Source organism: Pongo pygmaeus, chromosome 2 (genome assembly GCF_028885625.2).
Source record: "Pongo pygmaeus isolate AG05252 chromosome 2, NHGRI_mPonPyg2-v2.0_pri, whole genome shotgun sequence".
Classification (NCBI taxonomy): Eukaryota; Metazoa; Chordata; class Mammalia; order Primates; family Hominidae; genus Pongo; species Pongo pygmaeus.
The window spans coordinates 186,475,632-186,498,017 of record NC_085930.1 but is presented as its reverse complement, the minus strand read 5'-3'; the positions used below and the strand labels follow the sequence as shown (position 1 = coordinate 186,498,017).

Here is a 22,386-nt window from a genome sequence, read left to right as displayed (position 1 = left end):
TGTGACTCCGGAGCACAGATTCAGTCATGGCATCTTTCTAGTATAAAGACAATAACAGATAGTTTTAAACATAAAAGAACTAGGAATATCACTAAAGTGCCCTTCTTGAAAAAATATCTGACAATGAAATCTAAACAATTAAGAGGTGAATCAAAGTAAAGATCAGAGAAGCTTTGGTACAAAGATTGATGGGGAACAACACTTCCACTTAAACCAAGAAGTTATACTAAAACAATGAAAACTATGATTACAGAAAGTAAACATTGTAAATCTGGATAACTTGAAAATAATAATATAACTAACAGCTAATGAAGATGGGCAAAGAGAAGATGGAAGAGTGATAATGTTCACACTTTATACTACCTAAAATTGAGGGGAAAATATTTTTATTTTTAAAATGATTTATTTTAATTTTATTTTTTGAGACAGAGTCTCACTTTGTCACCCAGGCTGGAGTGCAGTGGCACTATCTCGGCTCACTGCAACCTCCGCCTTCCAGGTTCAAGCAATTATCCTGCCTCAGCCTCCTGAGTGGCTGGGATTACAGGCATGCACCACCACACCTGGCTAATTTTTGTATTTTTAGTAGAAAAGGGATTTCGCCATGTTGGCCAGGCTAGTCTTCAACTCCTCTGACTTCAGGTGATCTGCCCGCCTCGGCTTCCCAAAGTGCCGAGATTACAGGGGTGAGCCACTACGCCCAGCTGGAAAATACTTTTAAATGTTCTTCACAACCTCTTTTATAACTTTAGAGGGATAATTTAGGAAATATTTCTTGGGGAGGAGAAACATTTTTTTTTGAAGTCCAACAATTCCTCCAGTTATGTTTCATTTTACTTTTCTTTTATTGAATTCAACAGTTTTTATTGAGAAATAGTACTTACGCCATGATGACATTTTTATACAATATCACTATTTGAGTGCATGCATAGAAAGAGGCAAGTCCCTTCGGTGTTAACTGTGGCAGTGTCTAGGTGGTGGTATTTTAGGTGATTCACACTTACTTTTAATTTTACTTTCCTAAATAGTTTGTTTTTTTTTTTTTTTTTTTTTGAGACAGAGTCTCGTTCTGTTGCCCAGGCTGGAGTGCAGTGGCGTGATCTTGGCTCACTGTAACCTCTGCCTCCTGGTTTCAAGCGATTCTCCTGCCGCAGCCTCCTGAGTAGCTGGGACTACAGGCACACATCGCCACACCCATCTAATTTATTGTACTTTAGTAGAAACAGGGTTTCACCATTGTTGCCCAGGCTGGTCTCGAACTCCTGAGCTCAGGCAATCCACCCGCCTCAGCCTCCCAAAGTTCTAGGATTACAGGCATGAGCCACCGTGCCTGGCCAGTTTGAATTATTTTTTAAAACAGTTAAGCGGTTTAAAAAAAAAAATACTAGACACTAAAATGCAAATTACCTAATATATACCTAACCGTTCTGTTTTTCTAAAATAAATTTTCAATTTCTAAAAATATCAAGTTGCCCCTTAGCTATCTAATTGCTATTAAATATTTGATGCAGTGCTTACAAAAAAAATGATGCAAAATTATTTCATGCACCTTTGCCCGTACTCTCTCTCAATGGAAGAGAGCTAGAGATTCTTAGGAAGGAAGAAAGGAAAAAAATTGACTGGGCACAGTGGCTCATGCCTATAATCCCAGCACTTTGGGAGACCAAGGCAGGTGGATCACGGAGGTCAGGAGTTCGAGACCAGCCTGACCAATATGGTGAAACCCCGTATCTACTAATAATACAAAAATTAGCCGGGCATGGTGGTGTGCGCCTGTAGTCCCAGCTACTCAGGAGGCTGAGGCAGGAGAATCACTTGAACCCGGGAGGCAGAGGTTGCAGTGAGCTGAGATCGTGCCACTGCTCTCCAGCCTGGGTGACAAGAGTGAGACTCCGTCTCAACAAAAAAAAAAAGGAAAAAAATTAAGCCTTTTACTTTCTCCCACTTGGAACATACAAGACTGCAGTCCATTTTACCTTCAGAGTAAACAAGTAAAAATGACCCAGACATTATCCTAATGAGGCAGAATTCATGTAAGTGTGGGCCACGGTAGCAGGTTTGAATACTGACTCTCATTTCTAGGTCTGAATAGAAACCTCGGTTTAAATACTGACCCTTTGAAATCTGGGCTTGAATATTGACTCTTAATTTTGACTTAATATTGACTCCTGGCTGTGTGACCTCGGCAACTTCTTCTTTCTGATTCCCAGGGCATATGACCACGGAACATGGTACGTGATGGTGAGAATCAAACAGACAACATGTGTAAATAAATTGGTACATATTAGGTCCTTGGTAAATGGTAGCTATTATTATTTTCAAAATAATTATTTCATTAAATCGAAAGAAGGGACTTGGAAAGACAACCAAATTGGAAAACATTCTGGAAACCTCTCCAAAGGCAACTTTTCCCACTTCCACGACATCTATTAACTTTTTCGTGTCTACGGCAGGAGTGTGAGGGCCCTTTCCAGGCGAGCTGAGAATGGACAGTTTCAACAATGAAAAGTGGTAGTAGAGTCTCTTTCCTCCTCGGCACTATGTAGACCAACACAAAGCCTGGCTCTTTCTGGACTCAAGTAGAAAGGAGGTCTCTGCTCATGATTTCATGGTATCAGCTTTGTAGCATGCAACTGGATTAATTTTTATGAGCCCTTAGAGTATATCATTTACCAAGTTGTAAGTGCAATCAGGTTGCCTGACTTCCCAGAAACTAGGTTCATGAGATAGTGCTGAGCCTTTCCGGGTGAATGAATGACCAGAATGCAAGCCCTTCCTAGCCCTTCACTGAACCGTGGCTCTCGAGGGTGTAGCTCTGCATGTATCACTGGGCCGCAGAAATGCTTTCCAGTCCAGCTCACAGCGCTATGCACACAGCTCCTCCTTCTCCATCTGAGGAGGGCATTTATAGGGCACACACAGCTGTCCAAAGAGGAACAACTCCTTCGGCAGCACACTTTAGGCTTGGCTTTTGTGAGAGAAGAATAAACACGAGCTTTGTGGAAGTTAAAGGTAAGAAAATACTGCGTCCTGGCTACAGGTCCAAGTCCAATCTCTTACACTCACAGAGCCCATCCTTTGAGTCATCAGCACAGAGCTTACCAGTCCTTACCAGTAAGGGCATTCTCTCAGAATCTCAGGCTCTGATTCTAATCCTGAGTTAGGCTAGACAGCACACTGGCCACCCCCGACTTTGGCGTCAGGAGCTGACGGACCAAATGTATACCAGGTCCTTAATTGCTGGGATGATTTTTTCACCTTCATTTTTGGATCTTTCTTTTCTTTTTCTTTTTGAGATGGAGTCTCACTCTGTCCCCCAGGCAGTGTACTCCAGTACAGTGGCACAGTCTTGGCTCACTGCAACCTCTGCCTCCCAGGTTCAAGCAGTTCTCTGCCTCAGCCTCCCGAGTAGGTGGGATTATAGGCACCCACCACCATACCCGCCTAATTTTTTGTAGTTTTAGTAGAAACGGGGTTTCACCATCTTGGCCAGGCTGGTCTTGAACTCCTGACCTCAAGTGATCCACCCTCCTTGGCCTCCCAAAGTGCTGGGATTAGAGGCGTGAGCCACCACGCCCAGCCTGGATCTTTATCTTCTATTATTTTGAGAGGATGGAAAAGCAAGGTACAAATGCACTTTATAGCACTCTATCAGGCACTCTGAAAAAAAATGTGAACTCTCAGGCCAGGCACAGTGGCTCACGTCTGTAATCCCAGCACTTTGGGAGGCCTAGAGGGGCAGTTCACTTGAGCCCAGGAGTTCGAGACCAGCCTGGGCAGCATAGCAAGACCCCCGTCTCTATAAAAAAGAAAAAAGTTTTCTAAATAAAAATTATAAAGTAACTTAAGAATATACTTTGATTGTTTGTAAGCCAGGTGTGGTGATTCACACTTGTAATACCAGCACTTTGGGAGGCCGAGGCAGCTGGATCACCTGAAGTCAGGAGTTCAAGACCAGCCAGGCCAATATGGTGAAACCCCATCTCTACTAAAAATACAAAAATCAGCTGAGTGTGGTGGTGCACACTTGTAATTCCAGCTACTTGGGAGGCTGAGGCAGGAGAATCACTTGAACCTAGGAGGCAGAGACTGCAGTGAGCCAAGATCTTGCCACTGCACTCCAGCCTAGGTGACAAAGTGAGACTCAGTCTCAAAAAATAAATAAATAGGCAGGGCGCAGTGGCTCACGCCTGTAATCACAGCACTTTGGGAGGCCGAGACAGGCAGATCACCTGAGGTCAGGAGTTCGAGACCAGCCTGACCAACATGGAGAAACCCCATCTCTACTAAAAATACAAAATCAGCCAGACGTGGTAGCTCACGCCTGTAATCCCAGCTACTCGGGAGGTGAGGCAGGAGAATCACTTGAACCCAGGAGGTGGAGGTTGCAGTGAGCCGAGATCACGCCATTGCACTCCGGCCTGGGCAACAAGAGCGAAACTCCATCTCAAAAAATAAATAAATAATAAATTAAAATCTAAAAACAAAAAATAATAATTGGATTGTTTGTAAAACAAAGAAAGGATAAATGCTTGATGTGATGATACCCCATTTAACTGATATGATTATTATGAATTGTATACCTGTATCAAAATATCTCATGTATCTCATAAATATATACACCTACTATGTACCCACAAAAATTTTAAAACACAAAATAAAATGAACCAAGGACTTTAGCAGATGCATCACTAAAGAAGATTTAGGCTCTATCACCTGCCACTGCTGCCCGGGCCCAAGTGGTTCACTGAGCTGTGAAGACAGATTCCAGACGCTGGGAACTCACGCCTCCAATCCCAGACGCTGTGTCCAGCAAAGCCTCCGTGGTTCTGGCCTACAGTGGCAGCCTGGACACCTCCTGCATCTTCGTGTGGCTGAAGGAACAAGGCAATGACGTCATTGCCTACCTGGGCAACATCAGCCAGAAGGAAGATTTCAAGGAAGCCAGGCACTGAAGCCTGAGGCCAAAAAGGTGTTCACTGAGGATGTCAGCAGAGAGTTTGTGGAGGAGTTCATCTGGCTGGCCATCCAGTCTAGTATGCTGTATGAGGACCACCTCCTGGGAAGCTCTCTCCACAGGCCCTGCATCGCCTGCAAACAAGTAGAAATCACCCAGCAGGAGGGGGCCAAGTGTGTATTCCATGGCACCATGGGAAATGTCAATGATCAGGTCCGGTTCAGCTCACCTGCTACTCGCTGGCCCCCCAGATAAAGGTCATTGCTCCCTGGAGGATGTCCGAGTTCTATAATCGGTTCAAGTGCCTCAACAATCTGATGGAATATGCAAAGCCACATGGGATTCCCATCCCAGTCACTCCCAGGAACCCGTGGAGCATGGATGAGAACTTCATGCACATCAGCTATGAGGCTGGAATCCTGGAGAGCCCCAAGAACCAAGCGCCTCCAGGTTGCTGCACGAAGACCCAGGACCCAGCCAAAGCCCCAACACCCCTGATATTCTCAAGATCGAGTTCACAAAAGGGGTCCCAGTGAAGGTGACCAACATCAAGGATGGCACCATCCACCAGACCTCCTTGGAGCTCTTCATGTACCTGAACGAAGTCGTGGACAAGCACCGCGTTGGCTCTATTGACATCATGGAGAACAGCTTCATTGGAATGAGGTCCCAAGGTATCTACAAGACCCCAGCAGGCACCATCCTTTACCACGCTCATTTAGACATTGAGGGCTTCACTATGGACCATGAAGTGTGCAAAATCAAACAAGGCCTGGACTTGAAATTGGCTGAGCTGGTGTACACTGGTTTCTGGCACAGCCCTGAATGTGAATGTGTCCGCCACTGCATCACCAAGTCCCAGGAATGAGTGGAAGGGAAAGTGCAGGTGTCTGTCCTCAAGGGCCAGGTGTGCATCCTCCGCTAGGACTCCCCACTGTCTCTCTACAATGAGGAGCTGGTGAACATAAATGTGCAGGACGATTAGGAGCCAATCAATGCCACCGGGTTCATCAACATCAATTCCCTCAGGCTGAAGGAATATCACCGTGTCCAGAACAAGGTCACTGCCAAATAGACCCCTGTACAATGAGGAGCTGGGGCCTCCTCACTTTGCAGATCCCCCAAGTACAGGCACTAATTGTTGTAATAATTTCTAATTGTTACTTGTTCTCCCTGGCTGGTAGCATAGTAAGGCTGCCAGGCTCCAGCCTTGTTCCCTGGTCCCCCCTGAATCCTGCAAAAGTGGTCAGCAAAGGGAAGGGTTGGGGGTGGCTGCAGTGGGGAGCTATAAAATGACAATTTTAAAAATATACATTTAAAAAAGAAGATTTACAGGAAAATAAGCATATGAAAGATGCTTCACATTATATGTCATCAGGGAAATACAAATTAAAACAACAATGAGATACGCACTTATTACAACGACCAAAACCTGGAAGGCTGAAAACACCAAATACTGCCAAGGATGTGGAGCAAGAGGACTCTCATTCACTGCTGGTGGAAATGCAAAATGGTACAGCCACTTTGGAAGACAGTTTGCAGTTTCCAACAAAACTAAACATATTCTTACCACACAATCCAGCCGTCATGCTCTTTGGTAGTTACCCAAATGAACTAAAAACTTATGTCCACACAAGAACTTGGCTCACTGCAACCTCTGCCTCCCAGGTTCAAGCAATTCTCCTGCCTCAGACTCCCAAGTAGCATCACCATCTTGGCCAGGCTGGTCTCGAACTCCTGACCTATGGTGATCTGCCTGCTTTGGCCTCCCAAAGTGCTGGGATTACAGGTGTGAGCCACTAAGCCCTGCCAAGATGTCTTTCAGTAGGTGAATAGATAAACAAACTCTGGTACATCTAGACAATGGAACATTACTTAGCTCTAACCAGAAATGAGCTATCAAGCATGAAAAGACATGGAGGAAACTTAAATGCATATTACTAAGTGAAAAACACCATCTGAAAAGGCTACGTATTGTATGATTCCAACTATATGACATTCTGAGGAAGGCAAAACTATGGAGACAATAAAAAGATTAGTGGTTGTCAGGTGTTGGGGATTAGGGGGAGGATAAACAGGCACAGCACAGAGAATTTTTAGGGCAGTGAAAATAATCTGTATAATTCAATAATGTTCAATAATTCAAGGCATGTCATGCATTTCTCCAATCCCATAGAATGTACAACACCGTCGTACGCAACTGTGAACTTTGGGTAACAACAGTGTGTCAATGCAGGTCCGTCGACGGGAACTACTGTTCCACTATGGTAGGGGATGTTGATAATGGACGAGGCTATGCATGTGTATGGGAAGGGAGTATATGGAAAATCTCTGTACCTTTCTCTCAATTTTGCTGTGAGCTTAAAAATGCTCTGGCTGGGCGTGGTGGCTCATACATGTAATCCCAGCACTTTGGGAGGCCGAGGCTGACGGATAACCTGAGGTAGGGAGTTTGAGACCAGCCTGACCAACATAGAGAAACCCTGTCTCTACTAAAAGTACAAAATTAGCCAAGCATGGTGGTGCATGCCTGTAATCCCAGCTACTCAGGAGGCTGAGGCAGGGGAATCGCTTGAACCCCGGAGGCAGAGGTTGCAGTGAGCTAATATCGCGCCATTGCACACCAGCCTGGGCAACAAGAGCAAAACTCTATCTCAGAAAAAACAAAAACAAAAAGTAAAAGGACATGATTAGAGAAAATTGAAACAGCACAAGTCACCAAATTCCTGAAGAAGTGATATCTGGTTCTATAGTTGCCTATCAGTGTGTTAATGTGTAGGTGTGGAGGCCTGGCTACACCCAACACCTACCTGGGAACCAAACAATTCCTACCAACTAATTCCTCCTTTTAATTCCTAGAGTTGTTGCTTTGCTTTCCCACACCTTTTTTTACTCTCCCTCCCTCCTGGAGGAGGAGTTGAGACATCTGCAGATACACCTTCCTGGGAAGGTAACCAGCTAGGTCGTGGGAGTTTGAAGTCCAGCCCAAGCCCTCATCCTTATCTCATTGTCAATTGTCTTATAAGGAAATAGTCCAGGCACAACAATGTCTCCTCTTCCTCCAGGTCATGAGTTATTTCCTTATAGACCTTTTCTAACCAGTCTTACCCTTAAAAAAGGAGCTGAAGAACAAACCTCTGCCATTCCTGATGTGAGATGGGGAAGATTTGGAGGTACTGACCTGTGGAGTTTCCATTAATATGTAGCCGTGCACAGTGGCTCACGCCTGTAATGCCAGTACTTTGGGAGGCCGAGGTGAGTGGATCACCTGAGGTCAGGAGTTCGAGACCAGCCTGGCCAACATGGTGAAACCCTGTCTCTACTAAACACAAAAAATTAGCCGGGCATGGTGGCTCATGCCTGTAATCCCAGCTACTTGGGAGGCCGAGGCAGGAAAATCACTTGAACCCCAGAGGTGGAGGTTGCAATGAGCCGAGATTGAGCCATTGTACTCCAGCCTGGGTGACAGAGTGAGACCCCATCTCAAAAAAAGAAAAAACAAAGTAATGATTCTCCTCATATAGTTGAGCATAAATTCAGCTAGCATGGACTTGGGGATCTGCTGACAGGCCTCCATAATATATGCACAATATATCCATCCAGAATACATAAATATGGAGTGCATACCTATAGAATTACCTGCCTAACACATCTTTTCTAAGAATGTATTTCCTCCCCACCCCCACTCTCACAACTCCCACTCAGGTACATTTTTACCATAGGAGTCACTTTACACATACCTCAGGGCCCTGTTCCCCAGTCATTGTTCATTCACCCACAGGTTAGCACTGGACTTAAGCTGGGCCACAGTCCTGCTTTGTGGCTCATAGCCTAGGGATGACGGGCAAGCTGAACTAATCTCTCTTCACTGGCTCCACATTTATTAATAGATATGAACTCACATGCTCCTGGCAAGCACGTCCTCCACTAAGAGAAGAAAGCCACTCTGAAATGAGAGAGTGAAGCCAACATTCAGAGGGGAACATGAGATGAGAAGAATCCTGACAACCTTCTAGTGTCTGGCTTTCAGCATTCAGAACCCAGCTGCATCTCTGCTCTTCCTGTGTCTTGATTATTCAATTATTCCTAGAATTCTATTTAAAAAACAAAAAACAGATCAAAAGAAAATACTGGAATCGGTTGGGCGCCGTGGCTCATGCCTATAATCCCAGCACTTTGGGAGGCCAAGGTGGGCGGATCACCTAAGGTCAGTAGTTCCAGACCAGCCTGACCAACATGGAGAAACCCCATCTCTACTAAAAATACAAAATTAGCCGGACATGGTGGCAGGCACCTGTAATCCCAGCTACTAGGGAGGCTGAGGCAGGAGAATCACTTGAATCCAGGAGGGGGAGGTTGCAGTGAGCCAAGATTGTACCATTGCACTCTAGCCTGGGCAACAAGAGTGAAACTCCATCTCAAAGAGAAAAAAAAAAAGAAAATACTAGAATCCTTCCAATCAATTGCCCTTCTTGCATGAGGTAGTTTATATTGGATTTCTAACATCTACAACAAAAAGTTCCTAAAAATTATAGAATGTGATGCTCTTCAGTACTCAGATTGTGTACTAATGAGACATCACCTGATTCCTGGGAGAAGGAAGTGAGATAATGAACACAGGATTGCTTTGTCATCTATACAACACGATTCATTGATGACTCTTCTGAAGCCCTTACATTCAACTGACTGAAAATAAAAATTTATGCTTAAAGACCAAAGGGTTTGCCACGCTTTATAATTTTCTTACTTTTTCATACTTTTTGTAATATCACTTTTTTTGAAATCTCGAGAGTTACCCAGTCTCCTTTAGATTAATAGAAACTTGACTACAGAATCAATGCATGTTATATAGGCACAAGAATACCATTTGTAGAATGGCCTACTGGGGCACTTTCCCACCCCTAATGCTTGGACTCTGAGGGATCTGTGAAGTGGGCAAGACATTCTAGGGCTATTTTCAGCATTTTAAAATCTCTAGCCAGGTGCAGTGGCTCACGCCTGTAATCCCAGCACTTTGGGAGGCCGAGGTGGGTGGATCACAAGGTCAGTAGTTCAAGACCAGCCTGGCTGACATGGTGAAACCCCGTCCCTACTAAAAATACAAAAAATTAGCTGGGTGTGGTGGCAGTCACCTGTAATCCCAGCTACTCGGTAGGCTGAGACAGAGAATTGCTTGAACCCTGGAGGCGGAGGTTGCAGTGAGCCAAGATCGCACCATTGCACTCCAGCCTGGGCAACAAAGCGAGACTTCGTCTCAAAAACAAACAAACAAACAAAAAACTCTAACGACAATTGTACTTGCACCATATATCTATTTACACAAGTTAACCATAACATCATATTTCTTTGCTTTGTGCTAAAATTAGATCAATTCAGTCTGCCAGCTGACTAGCTCATGTTGCCCAAGTTCTAATTGGCTGTGGATGATACCCCTGGCATTGCTCTGGTGAAACTTGTGGATCAGACTGTTATCAGGTGGTAATATCCAAACAATACCCATAGTAGAATAGACCTGCAGAGGAGCACAGGGGTGAACAGCTGAAATTAAGGAACCTGTGGCAGTGAATATTGCCTATACATTGCTATGTTTACATATCTCTGTGAATGAGATAAACATGTTTCTATTTGCTAGGAAAAGATGTTCAAAACTTGAGATAAAGGGGAGATCAGGCTGGGTGCAGTGGCTCACACCTGTAATCCCAGCACTTTGGGAGGCCGAGATGGGCAGATCACGAGGTCAGGAATTCGAGACCAACCTGGCCAACATGGTGAAACCCCGTCTCTATTAAAAATACAAAAATTAACTAGGCGTGGTGGCGTGCACCTGTAATCCCAGCTACTAGGGAGGCTGAGGCAGAAGAATTGCTTGAACCCAGGAGGTGGAAGTTGCAGTGAGCTGAGATCACACCACTGCATTCCAGTCTGGGCGACAGAGCAAGACTTCAACTCAAAAAAAAAAAAAAAGGAAAGTTGTGGGGGAAAACAACAAAAGGTGCCTTGGGTGAGGAATGGTAACTTCTGGTCTATGATACTATCTAGGATGGTGGCTGCCTTGGCGTGTTCCCTAGAATACTGATTCTGGGGTATTACAATAGAGTTACAAAAAGAAGAGTTATATGTTTTTTAAAGGGATACACTCACTATACTTGGGCAACACTGAGCCAAACAAATTTGTTTGTTTTGTTGTACGATTTCTCAGAGCCTTTAACACCTTTGTAGTTTGTGAATCTCCAAGAGGAAGTTAAAGTGTCTCCCAGACTTATCTGACCATAGAACTCTTCTGGTTTGAGGCATTTAATGAGAGTATTCCATGAAATAGACTTTGGGAAAAGCTGGTCTGAAAAATGCTCATTGAGTGCTTCCTATTTTTAGGACCTGGCTCACATAGACATTGTCAAACAGAGCTGGCTCTGTCAGTTGGCAGAGTCATTTCACCTACCACCTAAAGAGCTCTTCCACCTCCCATCAAACCGCCTTCATTTCCGTCATTAAAATGTCATGTCGGCCAGGTGTGGTGGCTCACGCCTGTAATCCCAGCGCTTTGGTACGCCGAGGAGAGTGGATCACCTGAGGTCAGGAGTTCAAGACCAGCCTGGCCAACATGATGAAACCCCGTCTCTACTAAAAATACAAAAATTAGCCAGGCATGGTAGTGTGCCTGTAATCCCAGCTACTCGGGAGGCTGAGGTGGGAGAATTGCTTGAACCTGGGAGGCAGAGGCTGCAGTGAGCTGAGATTACACCATTGCACTCCAGCCTAGCCAATGGAGCGAGACATCATCTCAGAAAAAAATAAATAATAATAAATAAATAAAGTGCCACATCTTTGGTTTTTTGCTAATACTTTTGCTAATCTAATGCCCAATATAGGTGCTTCTCAGAAGATGAGTCAAATTTCCTCAATCATTTCCTGGGGAAAAAATACCTCTAATAGCAGAGCAGGGTGAATTAATAACCCTAAGTGAACTAAGTCTGTAGCAGCCAAATACTTAACATTTCCAAGTCTCTAGTTGGATTCCAACATTCTACATCATAATATATCCGTTTGCTTTAATATACACTGTTTTGGTGGTGGTGGTTGTTGTTGTTTTGAGATGGAGTCTCACTCTGTCACCCAGGCTGGAGTGCAGTGGTATGATCTCGGCTCACTGCAACCTCCACCTCCTGGGCTCAAGCAATTCTCCTGCCTCAGCCTCCCAAGTAGCTGGGATTACAGGCACCCACCACCACGCCTAGCTAATTTTTATATTTTTATATAAAACATGGTTTCACCATGTTGGCCAGGCTGGTCTCAAACTCCTGACCTCAGGTGATCCATCCACCTTGGCCTCCCAAAGTGCTGAGATTACAGGCGTGAGCCATGGCACCTGGCCAATATACACTGTTTTAAATGATTTGGCAGCAAATAGTGTAGGTACTGTGATAATATGCACCAAGTCATAGCCCGTGGCAGTAGGTAACCCTGTGACACATTGCCCAGCTGCCTGAGAGACAGGCCTTGGGGAGGGGGCATGGGTGAGACCTCAAGGAGGAAGTCAGAGTCCCCATGAGAGGGGAAAGACACTGGAAGGGGTGGTAGGTGAGTACCAAGGCATTAGTACAAAGCGGGAAGATGGCCAGGTGCGGTGGCTTACGCCTGTAATCCCACCACTTTGAGAGGCCGAGCTGGATGGATCACTAGGTCAGGTGTTCAAGACCAGCCTGGCCAAGATGGTGAAACCCCGTCTCTACTAAAAATACAAAATTTAGCCAGGCGTGGTAGCAGGCCCCTGTAATCCCAGCTACTCGGGATGCTGAGGCAGAAAATTGCTTGAACCCGGGAGGTAGAGGTTGCAGTGAGCCAAGATTGCACCACTGCACTTCATTCAGCCTGTGTGGCAGAGCAAGACTCCGTCTCAAAAAAAAAAAAAAAAAAGCCGGAAGCTGCGTCTGTAATTGTGTGCAGCCTCGTTCAAGTGGGAAGTGGCACTGCCACAGACAGTACTTGAAGCGGTAGCCGGTCCTTCCTCAGCAGGCTGTATATCCCCTTCCTCCTTCTGATAAGGAAAGCTGCTCCGTGCCCACAGTAACCTTTTTCAATGCTTCCTCTTTCCTTTTCTATTGCTTAACCTCATTTTTGTTATCCCCTCCACCCATTTTCTTTATTTTCTCTTCTACTCTCCTCCAATCCATGTAAGATTTACCATTGTCTAGGGGTGGGGGGATGGGCAGATAAGGGTGACCAGGATCAAAGATTTGCCACCTCTTTGTGATGAAGGAAACAATTTCAGTTCCTTTAATTTCATGCCATAAGATCTAAACGGCTATGAACACAGTGGTGAAGGGCAGAGGGAATAACATTCGGCCACCTTTTCTTCCACTCAGTAATTACTGGTATTGATGTCCGTGTTGGAAGTGGCTTTTGACATTGTCAAGTTCTAGTGGTTTTCAAGCTTTTGAAATTGAGGAACACTGTCAAATCAACTTATTTAGTTTTTTGTTTGCTTTTTTTTTTTTTTTTTTGAGACAGAGTCTCGCTGGGTGGAGTGCAGTGGCACAGTCTTGGCAAATCTTGGCTCACTGCAACCTCTGCCTCCCGGGTTCAAGCAATTCTCCTGCCTCAGCCTCCCAAGTAGCTGGGATTACAGGCTCATGCCACCACGCCCAGCTAATTTTTGTATTTTTAGTAGAGACGGGGTTTCACCATATTGGCCAGGCTGGTCTCGAACTCCTGACCTCATGATCTGCCCTTCTCAGCCTCCCAAAGTGCTGGGATTACAGGCGTGAGCCATTGCGCCTGGCCTAAAATCAACTTATTTGTAACAAAGAAAAACAGTTTTTTTTTTTTTAGTGTATACATGTAACCATTGTATTAAATATTCAGGACCCATGAAACACAGTAGAAAAAATCTTCATCTATGTCTCTCTTCTGTCCCTGCGTGCCCATTCTCTGAGGCTGCTATGTGTCTTTGGATGGAATTTAGTGCCAGCCTTTTCTAGTCCCTTTTAGATCTAAAGAAGAAAAAAGGACAGCTGGCCGCGGTAGCTCACGCCTGTAATCCCAGCACTTTAGGAGGCCAAGGTGGGTGGATCACCTGAGGTCAGGAGTTCGAGACCAACCTGACCAACATGGAGAAACCCCCTATCTACTAAAAATACAAAAATCAGCTGGGTGTGGTGGCGTGCGCATGTAATCCCAGCTACTTGGGAGGCTGAGGCAGGAGAATCACTTGCACCCAGGATGGAGAAGTTGTGGTGAGCTAAGATAGTGCCATTGTACTCCAGCCTGGGCAACAAGAGTGAAACTCCATCTCAAAAAAAAGAAAAAGAAAAAAGAAAGTCCTTTGTCCACTGTATTCCCTCAGTTGCAGTTCAGTTATTAATCCAATGAGTCCATTGGAATGAAAACTCTCAGCTCCTTTCAAAATTTATGATTCTCTGCTCCCCAGTTAGCACTGCCTCAGGCTAAGCTCTAGCAATAAGAAAGGGAAAGGAGCTTTGGGTTGCTTTATTCTTATTCTTTATTATTTTATTATTATTTTTTGATACAGGGCTTTGCTCTGTCACCCAGGCCAGAGTGCAGTGGTGTGACTTTAGCTCACTGCAACCTCTGCCTCCCAAGCTCAAGCCAACTTCCCACCTCAGCATCCTACAGGCTATGCCACCACACCCAGCTAAGTTTTGCATTTTTTGTAGAGATGGGGTTTTGCCATGTCGCCCAGGCTGGTCTCAAACTCCTGGGCTCAAGCCATCCACCCACCTCGGCCTCCCAAAGTGCTGGGATTACTAGCATGAGCCGTTGCACCTGGCCTAGAGTGTGTCTTTGGTACATGCCAGAAACTGTCTCCTCCTGGTTTACAAACTGATGTCCCCAATAAACCTCTCCTTTCTACTATTTAGCCATCAGGATGGTCTTTTGGAAGATAACTCTTTCTCTCAAGGGTTCTTGGGAGACTCTCACTTCTATGACTTTCACTTTCGTAAGTGGATGTCTTCAAGATGGGTGACTGAGTCTTCCATCAGTCCCTACCTCCAACTTTTCTCAAACTCCTGACTTTTTTTTTTTTTTTTGAGACAGAGTTTCACTCTTGTTGCCCAGGCTGGAGTGCTGTGGCACAATCTCAGCTCACTGCAACCTCCGCCTCCCGGGTTCAAGCGATTCTCCAGCCTTGCCTCCTGAGTAGCTGGGATTACAGGCATGCGCCACCACACCTGGCTAATTTTGTATTTTTAGTAGAGGCAGGGTCTCACCATGTTGGCCAAGCTGGTCTCGAACTCCTGACTTCAGGTGATCCACCTGCCTCAGCCTCCCAAAATGCTGGGATTTTTTTTTTTTTTTTTTTTTTGAGATGGAATTTCGCTCTTGTTGCCCAGGCTGGAGTGTAATGGCGCGATCTCAGCTCTCCGCAACTTCTGCCTCCCAGGTTCAAGCGATTCTCCTGACTCAGCCTCCCGAGTAGCTGGGATTACAGGCATGTGCCACCAAGCCCAGCTAATTTTGTATTTGTATTAGATACGGGGTTTCTCCATGTTGGTCAGGCTGGTCTTGAACTCCCGACCTCAGGTGATCCGCCCGCCTTGGCCTCCCAAAGTGCTGGGATTACAGGCGTGAACCACCACGCCTGGCCGTTAGTGCTGGGATTACAGGTGTGAGCTACCATGCCCGGCTCCTCCAGCCTTTCTCTACTGAGGTCTCCTTGCTCTCCTAGGTAGCTCTCTGAGGTAGAATCTAAGGCAACTCCCCAGGCTAGCTCTTTCTCTTTCTTAGTTTGTATCTGGTCCACAGAAACATGCCCCTTTGGCCTTTCATACAAAGGCAGTACAGTTACTTCCTCAATTACAGTCCTCCAGGCCACGTCTACAGCCTACTGCTCTAGATCTCTTAAGACGGAGTCAGTCAGATACTGGTCCACTCATTCCCCTCACATGCGCAGGGGACACAAATCAAGTACTGTAAGTGGTCAGGAGAAGCCCTTTTCACTGGTCATAGGGTAAGAAAAAGCACCCCCTTTTCCCTGCTTCAAGGGTAAAGGGTACTAACAGCACACTGACAACGCTCTGTAAAGATCTAAAAATCTTCCCATTTCCAACTCCAGTCTCGTTTTATTCCAAAGTGGGTGACGATTGCAAAACTAATTTTCAGGCCAGGCGCGGTGGCTCACGCCTGTAATCCCAACACTTTGGGAGGCCGAGGCGGGCAGATCACCTGAGGTCAGGAGTTCGAGACCAGTCTGGCCAACATGGTGAATCCCTATCTCTACTAAAAAAACACAAAAATTAGCTAGCTGGGCGTGGTGCCACATGCCTGTAACCCGAACTGCTCAGGAGACCGATACACAAGAATCATTTGAATTCGGGAGGCACAGGTTGCAGTGAATGGAGAGCGTGCCACTGCACTCCAGCCTGGGTGATAGAGCAAGACTTTGTTTCAAAATAAATAAATAAAAAATAAGTAGTTTTCAACATCTTTTTACTGGTTCTGCCTAATAGGTTTCTCCTACAATATGTTTTGAGTTCATATTTGTAACATTTGAACTAAGATAATATTTAGATGAACTCTAAATATTTAGGCATTTGAAAATATTGAAAATCGAAAACAAGAGTTAAAAATGATTGTTGCCAGGCATGGTGGCTCACGCCTATAATCCCAGCATTTTGGGAAGCTGAGACAGGAGGATCACTTAAGACCAGGAGTTTGAGACCAGCCTGGGCAACAAAACATGACCCTGCTTCTACAAAAAAGAAATTTTAAATTAGCTGGGCATGGTGGCGCAAGCCTGTAGTCCCAGCTACTCTGGAGACTGAGGCAGGAGGACTTCTTGAGCCCAGAAATTTGAGGTTACAGTGAGCTGATCACATCACTGCCCTTTAGCATGGGGGACAGAGAGAAACCCTATCTCAAAAAAAAAAAAAAAGATTGCTGTGGTCAAAGGTCAGCCTCCACCTCCATGAAATCAGTCAGGCATTTGCAGAATCTTTGAAATACCTGCATGGAGTCATCCCTGTTGACAAACACTACTAACCTTGTTCAGGCTGTTGCTATTTGAGATGAGTAACCTGAGGCCTAGATGAGTTCAGAGATTTACAGAGGATCACATAATGATAGGCAGCAAAATGACCAAATCACGGTGCCTGGATGCCTATTCCTGTAAATTTATTGCCACTTGTGGCCAGATCCCATGACTCCTAGAGAGATGTATGTACATCCTGCACAGGCCCTGTGGCTCTACAGTCAGAAACCTGGCTTCAAATCCTGGCTCCTTCATGTAACCCTTGAGTGATCCTGGGCAAATCTCTTATCTTCTCTAAGTCTTGGTTTTCTGTCTGTAGAATGACATTGATACTGGTATAAAGAACAAAATGGGTAATTTATAGGAAAGTACTTTTAAAACTGCTAGGCGTTAGGTGAATGCTATAGTTGTCATTATGATTACGGTATTGGGGGTGGAGATAACCACGGTTTGTTCAGGATAACCTTAGTCTTAGAATTATTATGAAACTTATTATAAGATCGCTAATTTATAGTGGCGTTTAGTCATAAGAAATACATAATCTAGGCCGAGCACTCTGACTCACACCTGTAATCCCAGCAATTTGGGAGGCCAAGGCAGGTGGATCACCTGAGGTCAGGAGTTTGAGACCAGTCTGATCAACATGGTGAAACCCCGTTTCTACTAAAAATACAGAAATTAGTCGGGCATGGTAGCTGATGCCTGTAATCCCAGCTACTCAGGAGACTGAGGCAGGAGGATCACTTGAACCCGGGAGGCAGAGGTTGTGGTGATTCGAGATTGCACCACTGTACTCCAGCCTAGGTGACAGGGCAAAACTCTGTCTCAAAAAAAAAAAAAACACACACAAAAAAACCCAGAAATACATAATCTAAATAAGTTCCAAAAGTTAGTTTTCCATATAACCTTTATGCAACTGTAAGTCTATACAACCTTGCCTATTAAAAAAGAATTTTAGGCAGGGTGCGGTGGTTCACGCCTGTAATCCCAACACTTTGGGAGGCCGAGGAGGGCAGATCACAAGGTCAGGAGTTTGAGACTAGCCTGGCCAATATGGTGAAACCCTGTCTCTACTAAAAATACAAAAAAATTAGCCTGGCGTGGTGGCACATGCCTGTAATCCCAGCTACTCAGGAGGCTGAGGCAGGAGAATCGCTTGAACTCAGGAGGTAGAGGTTGCAGTGAGCTGAGATTGTGCCACAGCACTCCAGCCTGGGCGACAGAGCGAGACTCTGTCTCAAAAATTAAATAAATAAATAAATAATTTTAAAGAGAGTAGAAAGCATGTGTTACACTAATGTTATGATGTTAAAGAACAGTAAAGGAAACATACATTTTGTGTATAGTCAAAAGCTGAGTAAAACAGCTAGATAAATAAACAAATTGAGATTACAAGACATCATGAAAGAAGGCACAGATGTCACCACCAGCCTGGGCAAAGCAGTATCCAAAGCAAGAAGTCATTTGCCTGCCACCAGGCTGTGGAACAGGACACAGTCTTTCTCTGAGGAATCTCTGTAACAGGCCACAAGGCACCCACTTCAAAGTCACATGGTGCCTGAAAGTCTTTCTGACAGGCAGAGGAAAAATGCACACCAGGTGGCTCCCCCAACAGGAGTTCCTGGAACTAATCAATGTCAAAGGCACGGAGAAAGTCAGGGCAGGTCAAGGAGCGTCTTACTGAGGCTCAGAGGGGAGGCCGCTGGCAGAGGCTTCTTCCCCGAGCAGGAAACCACGCCCTTTATCCCTGCTTGATCTCTTTGGATTGCAAAATATATGCAATGCGCTTGTCTGACCTAAGAGCCCTTCAGAAAGAGGGAAGGGTGGGAGGGAGGAGGAGCACTCCACGGGGGAAAAACTTTAATCTTCTTTGTTACCATTTTCTGAGAGAAGTGAGAGAGATCAAAGGCAAGGGTTTCACTTAGACTGGAAAGCTGTAGTTACCATCCACTTTCAGCCTTCTATAGGGGAGTACATGGCCAATCTTAAATTTGTTTTTATTTATGTTCAGTAAAAGCAAGAGGAGCAAGTTTGGAATTAACCATGAGCACTGACCTAAATGATCCGCATGTGGGAGATGAATGCCTTGTGCATCATGGTGCAATATTATACAGGTAAACCAAAGGGTGTGGTGACCAACAGGCAGCCCAGATCCCTTTATCTCTGCTGCTTAAAGCTACTTCATCTTGCATATTTTCTCAACATAATCATACATGTATATGCTAAATCATTTGTGTTGGCTACTACAATGTAAAAAGAACATGTTCAAAGGAGGCACAACGATTTTATTTTATTTTTTACTTAAAAAGTCTTTTCCTGACTGGGCACGGTGGCTCACGCCTGTAATCCCAGCACTTTGGGAGGCTGAGGCGGGGGGATCATTTGAGGTCAGGAGTTCCAGACCAGCCTGGCCAACATGGTGAAACTCTGTCTTTACCAAAAATACAAAAATTAGCTGGGCGTGGTGGTACGCGTCAGTAATCCCAGCTACTCAGGAAGCTGAGGCAGGAAAATCGCTTGAACCCGGGAGGCGGAGGTTGCAGTGAGCCAAGATTGCGCCACTGCACTCCAGCCTAAGTAACAGAGCAAGACTCCCTCTCAAAAAAAAAAAAAAGCCGGTGCAGTCGCTCACGCCTGTAATCCCAGCACTTTGGGAGGCCAAGGTGGGTGGATCACCTGAGGTCAGGAGTTCGAGACTAGCCTAACCAACATATCGAAACCCTGTCTCTACTGAAAATACAAAATTAGCCAGGCGTGGTGGCAGGCGCCTATAATCCCAGCTACTTGGGAGGCTGAGGCAGGAGAATTGCTTAAATCTGGGAGGCAGAGGTTGCAGGGAGCCGAGATCGTGCCACTGCACTTCAGCCTGGGCAACAAGAGTGAGACTCGGTCTCAAAAAAAAAAAAAAAAAAGACTTTTCCTTCAGTACTATGTTAGGGAAGCTCTGAGGACCATCTCTCTACTAGTCTGCTAGTCTAGTCGTCCACAAGTCTAGTCATTCTACTCTGAAAGGCTAAACTGGGCTTAGCCCAGGTACCGTGCAGTTTATTCAGTGCATTTGGGAGAGTCCTGAGCATCCAGGCAGGACATGATCAGTGCAATTGAATGAGAATGGGGAGAGCAATGAACATTCTGGAAGGTTGCCTTGAGATCAAATCAGTGTTCAGTCAGCATCCATTTGCCAAGCTGGGGGTGAACTCTGGATATCCTCTGGATTCATCAGACTTCATTGAGCCATTATCTTCCCTCTGTGACTATGAGCCCCTCCACTGGAGATGCGTGCTCCCCCGGGGAAGGAACCTGGCTCCTGGAACATAGTACTGGCTCACTAGACATTGAATTGCTTGATCATCAAATCCTAAATGTATTTTTTGTCTAACTATTTTCCCTTAACTGACTTCTTATCTCCCCCAGGGACTAAAAGCATTTGTATAGTTTGTGAATGTAATAGTGTTTTCTTCCTAATGTTGTTTGCTTGAATATGGTGCCGTTATTCATTATGATAAATGTATCTTTACATTTTTAAGACTTCGTGCTATTTACAAAATGCTTTCACATACATTATCTTATTTAATCTTCACAGCAGTGCTGCAAAGTAGATATGATTGTCTCCCAGTTTAGATAAGATAGGTGATTTGTCCAAAGTATGCAATAAGCACAGAGCTGGACTTGAACCCAAGTTTTGCCACACGGGCCTATAGCAGTCCTTTTCCCTAGATTGAAAGGTGAGTAAGCAGGCAAAGGTTATATTCATTTGTAAACAGATGCTTGTTTCTAAAGATATAGCATAGCATGCACTGCCCACATAGGGGAAGTGCCATCTCTAAACTCCTGGCAGGCTCTCCCACCAGGCACCTGGCTTGTCGCTGGCTACACCTGCTTTTGAATGCACAGCTGGTCTTATGCCAAGTCACTCAACAGAACTTACATTTGGGTATAGATACTCGATACCAAAACAACCAGTGAAAAGGAAGAAAATTCAGGCAATTAACCAGTTATTATTTTGTCTACACAATGACAAACAACCTTTGGGGTTGATTTTGTGTCTTTAAGTTAAGCTGCTATATTCATGGAAATACCACAATTATTTCTTCTCCACTTGAATGTCAGCCCACAGCAAGGAAGCCAGCAGGCTTGAACAGCAGGAGTCAATATTTAAAACTAGGTCTCAAAATGTAGCCTGCATCCTAAGGTTCCTCTTGGTGCTCTTTTTCTGTGCTAATGATCTCTGTTGTTGGCATTGCTGCTGAAGACACACTCAGTATCCTAGAGCTGTAAGGACCTTTGAAATCATTTAGTGCAGTAGTTTTCTAATTTCAAAAAAAATGGTACTGACATAGAAGCCCAATCAACAAAGCAAATCCAAGCGGATTTGCTTTGGCTGAAGAGGAGATTGTGATAAGCCTGAGGGAGTCTGCTATAGTTTGGATGTTTGTCTCATCCAATGATCATGTTGAAATCTTATCCCCAACTTTGGACGTGGGGCCTAATGGGAGGTGTTTAGGTCATGGGGGTAGATCTCTCATTAATAGATTGATACCCTTTCTTGGGTAGAATGGGGGATAAATGGTGTGTTCTTATTCTGTGTTCCTGTGAGAGCTGGTTGTTAAAAAGAACCTGGCACCTCCTCCGTCTCTCTCATTTCCTCTCTCGCCATGTGACCTCTGCACACACTGTTTCCCCTTAGCCTCTGCACACACTGTTTCCCCTTAGCCTCTGCACACACTGTTTCCCCTTAGCCTCTGCACACACTGTTTCCCCTTAGCCTCTGCACACACTGTTTCCCCTTAGCCTTTGGACATGAGTAGAAGAAGTCTGAGGCCCTCACCAGAAGCAGATACTGGCACCATGCTTCTTATATAGTCTGCAGAACTGTGAGCCAAATAAACCTCTTTTCTTTACCTATTACCCAGTCTCAGTTATTCCTTTCTTTGTAATTTTTATTTTTTTGGAGACAGAGTCTCACTCCGTTGCCCAGGCTGGAGTGCAGTGGTGCGATCTTGGCTCACTGAAACCTCCGCCTCCTGAGTTCAAGCAATTCTCCTGCCTCAGCCTCCCAAGTAGCTGGGATTACAGGCTCATGCCACCACGCCCAGCTAATTTTCGTATTTTTAGTAGAGACATGGTTTCATCATGTTGGCCAGGCTGGTGTCAAACTCCTGACCTCAGGTGATCCGCCCGCCTCAGCCTCCCAAAGTGCTGGAATTGCAGGCATGAGCCACCATATCCAGCCAGTTATTCTTCTATAGCAACACAAACAGACTGACAGGCTCTCCCCTTCAGAATGGTCCTGGAGACACCCACCAGGGCCCTAAAAGTAGATTAACCCCATCATTTTACAGGTGAGGAAACAGAGGCCCAGAGAGCAAAATGACTAAGATAAAGAACTTAGAAATCCACAAACGTGGTTTGCTGCTCTTTGAATTTCTGTTCCTTATCT

General features: G+C 45.1%; 1 pseudogene; it reads left to right on the top strand.

The window, feature by feature from the left end:
- Positions 1-2,867: 2,867 nt before the first annotated feature.
- LOC129032959 (argininosuccinate synthase-like) lies at positions 2,868-6,080 on the top strand (annotated as a pseudogene).
- Positions 6,081-22,386: the final 16,306 nt, after the last annotated feature.